The sequence below is a fragment of the Cydia strobilella genome, chromosome 12, assembly GCF_947568885.1.
Source record: "Cydia strobilella chromosome 12, ilCydStro3.1, whole genome shotgun sequence".
Classification (NCBI taxonomy): domain Eukaryota; kingdom Metazoa; phylum Arthropoda; class Insecta; order Lepidoptera; family Tortricidae; genus Cydia; species Cydia strobilella.
In genome coordinates, this window is record NC_086052.1 from 3724899 (window position 1) to 3732559 (window position 7661).

The window sequence follows — 7661 nt, forward strand, 5'->3', positions numbered from 1 at the left end:
GAGATGGAACAGCATAACAGCAATCCCTTTTATTCGCGTCAAAACATGCGTTAACAATAATAGCTGAGCAATCCCAGCAACACAAATTGTATTATTGCGTGGCTAAGCTCACTAGGGATGCTCCGAAGATTAACTTCAACCAAAGGCTTACTAAACGAGAAGACTAACAAGGTCAACTTGTTACAGATTTAATCTTATTTCGATACGCCCTTGAAGAATCAAGCTGATTGGTGCATGCGAAATGAAGTGAAGGTCGTGCGTAAGGGCGAGCGTCACGGTCGTGTCAAAACCAGTTCAAACCCAGCAGGTGGTTCAATCCGAATCGGACTGTAGGTTCTTTTCTACAATAATGACTATTCCTGGGGCGTTGAATACGTACATTGAGCATCAAAATTAGCGGATCAGAATACGCGTCAAAACCACTTTTATTTTAACCGATAATCTCTTCGAAGTTATAAATAAAGGTGACAGTTTTCATAAACCAGACTTATATTGACCGGGATATAGATCGTGATTACCTTTTGTATTGTTTGAGCTTCCGATATTTCGACGCAGTTACATGCAGACTGTAAAACTAACCGTGAATCATTCAAAACTGTTAGTGTTTATAAACACAAAGCAAAAATGCAAAAAGAGTATCCACTAGAACAAGGATGAAGCACACGGGTCACTAACTAAATAACTAACTAATATAGCTCAGCGACCCAAAGAGGGTCTTGGCCTCCAAAACGAGAGCACTCCACTTTTCCCGATTCTGCGCCGTTTCCTGCCAATTATAGGCTTGAAGCTGTCGCAGATCCGCTTCTACACTGTCTTCCCAGCGGTATCTGGGACACCTACCGGGCGGCCACCAGTCGGTCTTCCCAAGTACGCCCTTTTGGCAGCCCGATCCTCTCCCATTCTTAATAGGTGACCGAACCAGCAAAGTGTGGGATTTCGTTTCGCCGATAATATTTGGTCCACCCATCACCTCCTCGATTTCGGCATTCTTCAATATATCCTCCACGTGCCGTTGCCTTTCTTAATAGGTCCCAGGACACAAGGACACGGGTCACGCGATTTTATATTGAGGTTGTCAGTCTTCGTTCCTTACTGGCCTCTGCTTCAACAAACCTTGTTGATATCGTTTATATTTTTATCTTTCCCTAGCAATAATAATAAACCAGATATATAAATTCTTCCCTCTATTGTGATGCAATAAATTGTACCAATATCCTATTATAGACATTAAGCGGTGCATGCAATAAGTCATAAAATTTGTACTGGTTGGTATTCGGGAAACTATTTCATTTTTAGGGTTTCGTACCCAAAGGGTAAAAACGAACCCTATTACTAAGACTCGGCTGTCTGTCTGTCCATCTGTCACCAGGCTGTATCTCATGACCGGGATAGCCGGAAGGTTAAAGCCAAGGAGGGATCTGGATGTGTGCGCGGATGTTGTGATTTGAGAATGTTGCGTGTCGGACTATTGACAATAATTAACATTTATGTGTAGTGGGTGGTTTGAAAACGTGATGTCTACCCCAAACTTTATATACACTTTCCGTCGGGTAATCACACATCAGTTAGCCGCGACCATGACCAGTGAAACCTGCGTCGAAACGTCGGTAAATAAACGTAACAAAATAAATTCGCTATAGACCCGTTTTTAAATGTGCTTTAATATGTATATCTCATGAACCGTAATAACTAGACAGTTGAAATTTTCAAAGATGATTCTCTTGCCGCTATAACAACAAATACTAAAAACAGAATAGAATAAATATTTAAATGGGGCTTCCATACAACAAACGTGATTTTTTTGCCGTTTTTTGCGTAATGGTACGGAACCCTTCGTGCGCGAGTCCGACTCGCACTTGGCCGGTTTTTTCCGGTATTTATGGACTTATTGTTCCAGTTAAAAGCCACGTATTTCGTGATGACTGGTATTTAAACGATCAGAAAAAAAATACTAACCTAACTTAAAAAACTAAATGCGCTGCACTGCAAAGCAGCATTCTGTTGAGCAAATAAGAATTTTTTGAAAGACGTTTTGAGGGACGTACCTACACTACCTACCTACTACGCACAGAACAATAGTATTTTATACAGAATGGTACGCACCGCCCCGCCGCTGCAATTGGAATGACCTCACCCCGCAGCGGCTGATTGCCTACTAATTTTATTGACAGAATCTAAGCACGCAATGACGCACCGTCATTTGTACCCCTGTTAGTAGGGAGGTACTAACAGGGGTGACTTATACATGGTGGCTATAAAATAAGTGCATTCCCGTTGCCAGGGAGGTTTTGGGATTGTACTGAGCAACTTTTACTATGAGACCAACCACGAAATCGCGAAAAAAAAATTTGGCTGTTTCATATATTTTGGCTGGTCAATTTTCTATGGGAGGGTACATTATTGTATTCGCGATTTCGGGGTTGGTCCCATAGTAAAATACCAAAACCTCCCTGGCAACGGGAATGCCCTTATTTTTCAGCCACCGTGTACAAATCAAGAAGATAACATAAAATCTTGATATTTGAAATAAATGATTCCGAAACAAAATATCCAACCTATACATAAATGGCAGTCTTTGTCAATCCATCAGGACTTCTATCGAATATAAAATAAAATAATCCTGACATTTGGTCAAATTAACCGCTGCTACAAAAATGGAAACTGCATCAAAAACGTTTTTACGTTACCTTATACGTTGACGTCAAAATTGGTTTATAATTTGTGTGTCACAATGGCCGGTTTGATCACAGATCGCGCGACTGACGTTCAATTGATATTGATCACACGAGTATTCAGTTTCATACAATGAATATACCACTTTGGTCTTGAGTACCTTTAGTAGTAAAACGATTGTACGTCCTAAGCAACACCTAAAATAGGGGAAGAGCGAGTTGGTCTCGTACGTCGTGGGTTTCGTAAATAAGATGGACAATTTTATAGCCTTTAACAAAGTTTTAATACTTTTCTTTACGACTGACTTATCTTCTCTCGTGTCGAGGTGGATGCCCTTCTGGTGCTGACAGCCCGGACCGTAGCGTCTGTCAGGTCAGGTAGACTGACTTACTCGTATTTTACTTACGCGTTTTAAGGGTTCCGTACATCACACAATAACAACACCACGTTTTACGTAAACCATTGCGACCGTGTCCCTAAAACAGCCTAACCGCAATTTTGTTCTTAAGTCCGACTCACGCTTGACTGTAAGTATACATTTCAAATAGGTTTTCCTGACATCTTTAGGTAAAGAACTATTTTGTGTATTTTTTTAAAGGGGGGGGGGGGGGGGAAGGTAAAATAAACGTCGGAAAAAAGGTAAAATAATGAAATTTTATAGCGTTAGGCCCGGTAATGACATTAATTATGTTAGACATAATTTCTACCAATAATGAACTGTGTTATTGTGGATTCTGTACGGAACCCTAACACAGGTAAATATTTGCACCTCCTTATCCCTTCCTCACGTCCTTGTGTATGTTCCACTCAAACAATATCCTGTTACAGAACCAATATCCGCTTTAAGACGTTTCGTTTTCGATTCAAAATCTTTTTATTTCGTTGAAGTTTAACTTTTGAGGAAAGTGGATGACTGCTTTTCCATTTCAGTCTGTATAATTGACATTGTGACATTTTTACGAATTTTGATGTATTCCTACTAAACAAAGCTTTTGACTTTTTTCGATTTTTTTACTGAGACATTGGGGCCCTAAAAATACGAGTATGTTGACGAAAATCTTTACTGCAGCTAATTTTATTAAACGTTTTGTGTATCAAATGTTTTGACATTACTATGTTTCGCTTGGAGATAATACTAAGACCTCCAAAGAGATGGAGCGACGACCTGGTGAAGGTCGCGGGAATTCGGTGGTTGCGAGCGGCACAGGATCGGTCGGAGTGGCTAGCCTTGGGGGAGGCCTATGTCCAGCAGTGGACGTCTATCGGCTGACATGATGATGATGATGATGTTTCGCTTTAGTTAAATGGTCATATATTTTTTTAAATGTTATACTTATATTGACCGGCATATAGACCGTAATTACCTTTTGTATTGTTTTTGAGCTTTCGATATTTCGACGCAGTTACTCTATACTAGGTCATTATCCCGGTCAATATAAGTCTAGTAAAACTAATCGTGAATCATTCAAAACTGTTATTAATTATATTTAAAAGACGTGAAAGTAAGAAAAATATTCACAGCACCCTGTATCCTGTCAAAAACATTTCATTCAAAGTAGACAGCTATACATATTCTATCTTCATATTACACACGACAAAACGATTTTATGGATCGTACGATCCATAAAATCTCACTAAAGAAAAAATTTCGCCAAATCAGTTAGGAACCGTTTTGCCATGGGTGTCAATTCTGTGTTAACAATTTGATTAAGGTTTTGATCTTATTTTGATAATTTATTTCGCATGCACCAATTAGCATGAGCGACCTTGAAGTTAGTAAGTAAGATCAAAAACGTAACAAATCGTTAAATTTGAATCAGGCTTCTGATTGCATTTCGTGTGGGCTAACCAGCGGGTCCCCCTGACTGGTGCAGCGGCGCACGCACTCAAGGTCGTATAAACATAAGATCAAAACCATATCACATTTTTAAAAGTGAATCGGCCTCATGGGGAGCGAATAAGGTTGAATGGGTGCTCCTGAGGAAATAGCTCGATCTCTCATGCCTGATTGCTTCTGAGTTATGGAATTGCGAAGCATAGGTAGAACCTCGGTAAACAGTACTCAGGTAGCATTTATACGTGCGTTACGACATTATGACGTATAAATGATGTCATGACGTCGCTGACGTCACTTTGCTACCTGGGTAGGAAGCTTGAGGGAAGCACTGGAAAATCGGTTTCGGGAATGTTGTGTAGTGTCTACTATTACTATAAGTGGTTACAACGTTATGTAGAATTTTGTATAATATTATTCGCTAATACTAATGAATACATGATAAGTAAACCGGTGAACTACACTAATATATAATCATCGACTTTGGGATAATCGGGATTGAGGTAAAGATTTTAGAGGTTTTAAATTTTAAATTTTAATTTGTATTTATTTATTTGCATAATCATGTACATTACATTACATAGATGTATTTGCAAAGTAAGAGGCACTGATACCCTGGTAGGGCATAGCAAAAAATATCTTACACACTAAAAGTAAAATCTAGGTTTCAATCTAGTTTTGCGATTTCAAGTCGAATAAAAGGCCTTGGATAGACCTGATAAAAACGCTTGAGAAAAAAATACAGCACAGATTGGACCTGCCCGTAGCCCCTCCTCCTTCTTTTTGGGGGAGTAGTCACGGCACGATCTCGTGGCTACCGGGCTAAATCAGCATTGTTTGACCTAAGGAACAATGTCAAGCGGCATCGCCTGAGACAAAATACTCACTGCACTTACTTACCCTACTAATACGTCTCATCCAACTACGATCACTTTAGAGTGAACGACTAAGGAGGAGGGGGCAATGCATAACCCATGCATAATAATGCATGCATAATGCATGGGTTGGGTCAGCCACATTCGAGGGAGGGTCAGCCGCATTCGAGGCAAGCCAGTACTGTCTACTGTTAAACTGGTTTAATTTGGCAGACATTCAGACGTACTCTATGAGTAACCACAGTTGCAACCGTACACAATGTCAATGACAATAAATTAACAAAACATTATTTCGCGATAACGAGGCCAACTTATCGTGGTTCCACTTCCGCTGTGGGATCGCGAGGAAATATTTATGCAAGGTAAGCTAAGCTTACCTCTTCTAGTTTTTACAATAAAGCGGATAAGGGCCTTTGTTAGGCCAATTTCCTTGAGAGGTTTGTAATTTATTTTCTGGAATGAATTTTGGCCGTATTCCAACAATGCTTATATAAGACGTCACAGCGATATGATACCGAATATACCGATGTTAGTGTCAAAGGTGACGTTTTTAGTTGAAGAAATGACACTTTTGACACTGATCGGTAGCGTGTCGATGTGATATCTTATAAGCATTGTTCGAATACGGCCGTTTGTCTGAAATTGCGGGTAAACGGTTTATCATTTTATGGTTGAATCCTTTATTCATTTACTTTTGATGTAACGGGCCTTTGGGAAATCGTGTTTTTCTTAAAGTGGTAATAAAGCTTAAAACATTCGAATATATTATTTTAAGTTATAATTAAACATAAGCTAAAAGGTATTAAAATCCCAACAAATGATTTCAATGTTTTTTATGGAAGCTATAATAGTTATTTGTTTTACAAGGGGCAAAGTTGCTAATATTGATACCCGAGCAAGCGAAAGGTTCCAAAATTGAACCACGAGCACAACCAGTGGTTCGAAAAATGAAATCTTGAGCGTTGAGAGTGTTTCAAGGCACGGGTTAAAGAAATTTTGCCACCTAGTGAAACAAATTTTTTTTTATCACACCAACACAAAGAAAATAATAACTGTAAAATATCAAAGAAAATCAAAGCTAATCGATTTAAAATTAATGTCATTAAATATTTATCATTCAAAATCTTCATTTAAGTCAATTCTACCAGCCAAGGAAACAATTCAAAATTTGCATCTGATTACTTTGCCTCACATGTAACCCACCACCTCCTGTCACCTTCAAGAAAAGAGCGTACTCCCATCTTAAAGGCCGGCAACGAACTTACAACCCCTCTGGAGTAGCGGGTGTCCATGGGCGGCGGTAATTGCTTACCATCAGGTGATCCGTCTGCTCGTTTGCCTCCTATTTCATAAAAAAAAAAAACGTGGATAAAATGCAACTTTCTCATCAGTTTTTGAACAATCAAGAGAGCCTTTACCAGCTGGTGTGGTGAAAATAATATTTAAGTATACCCGTTTACACCTTTTTGAAAGTGTCAACAATTGAGACAAATCTGAAGGTGACGTTAGCTGCTGTATTTGTCAATTTCCTTGACACAACGAGTGACAAAATCATGCGGTCATAATCGCGGCAGTAATGCGGCGGCGAACGTCACTCATCTTATCAAGCAATAGTAATGCAGCTGAACTCTTGCCGCAGTTGACATCCGAACGTCACTTTAAACCATATAGTAACTTATACTAGAGCGGTACTGTCGTAGTAAATTTTGTAACCACAGTAAATTCACTGCCATCTATCGACACACTTTAAAACTAAAAATGAAGATTTATAAAAATACGATAAAATGTATATAAATATGGATAAATGATTTTTTTTATTTGCATTAATTATTTTTATGATTTTGACCCATGTTCTTTCACTGATAAGCGTAAAAATTGTAAAATAACAAACGAAACCGTCAACGCCATCTATACGGCAGTAAGCCAAAGCTAGTAGCGCCCTCTGATTGAGAGTCAAATTTTCTTGATGATTTTCGAGGCACGTTTTTTCCGTAGACTGTATCCATCTATTACGGAGTTATATCTATCTTTGCTTTAAACCCTTAAATACATGATTTTTTTCTTTTTGCCCGAAATGAATATATGTATTGCGTAATTATTTGCTGATTATGGGATAAATGGTAAAAAAAATTATAACCTCCAATTTCACTGCGAAATCAGTGTTAGAAGTTGCATAGGCTAAATCAAATTTATGTAAATATATAATTTTCGGGGTCGTTGAGCAAGAGAACAAGAAATTAAACAGAATTCAAAGATGAGCCTAATGATAGTAATGAATA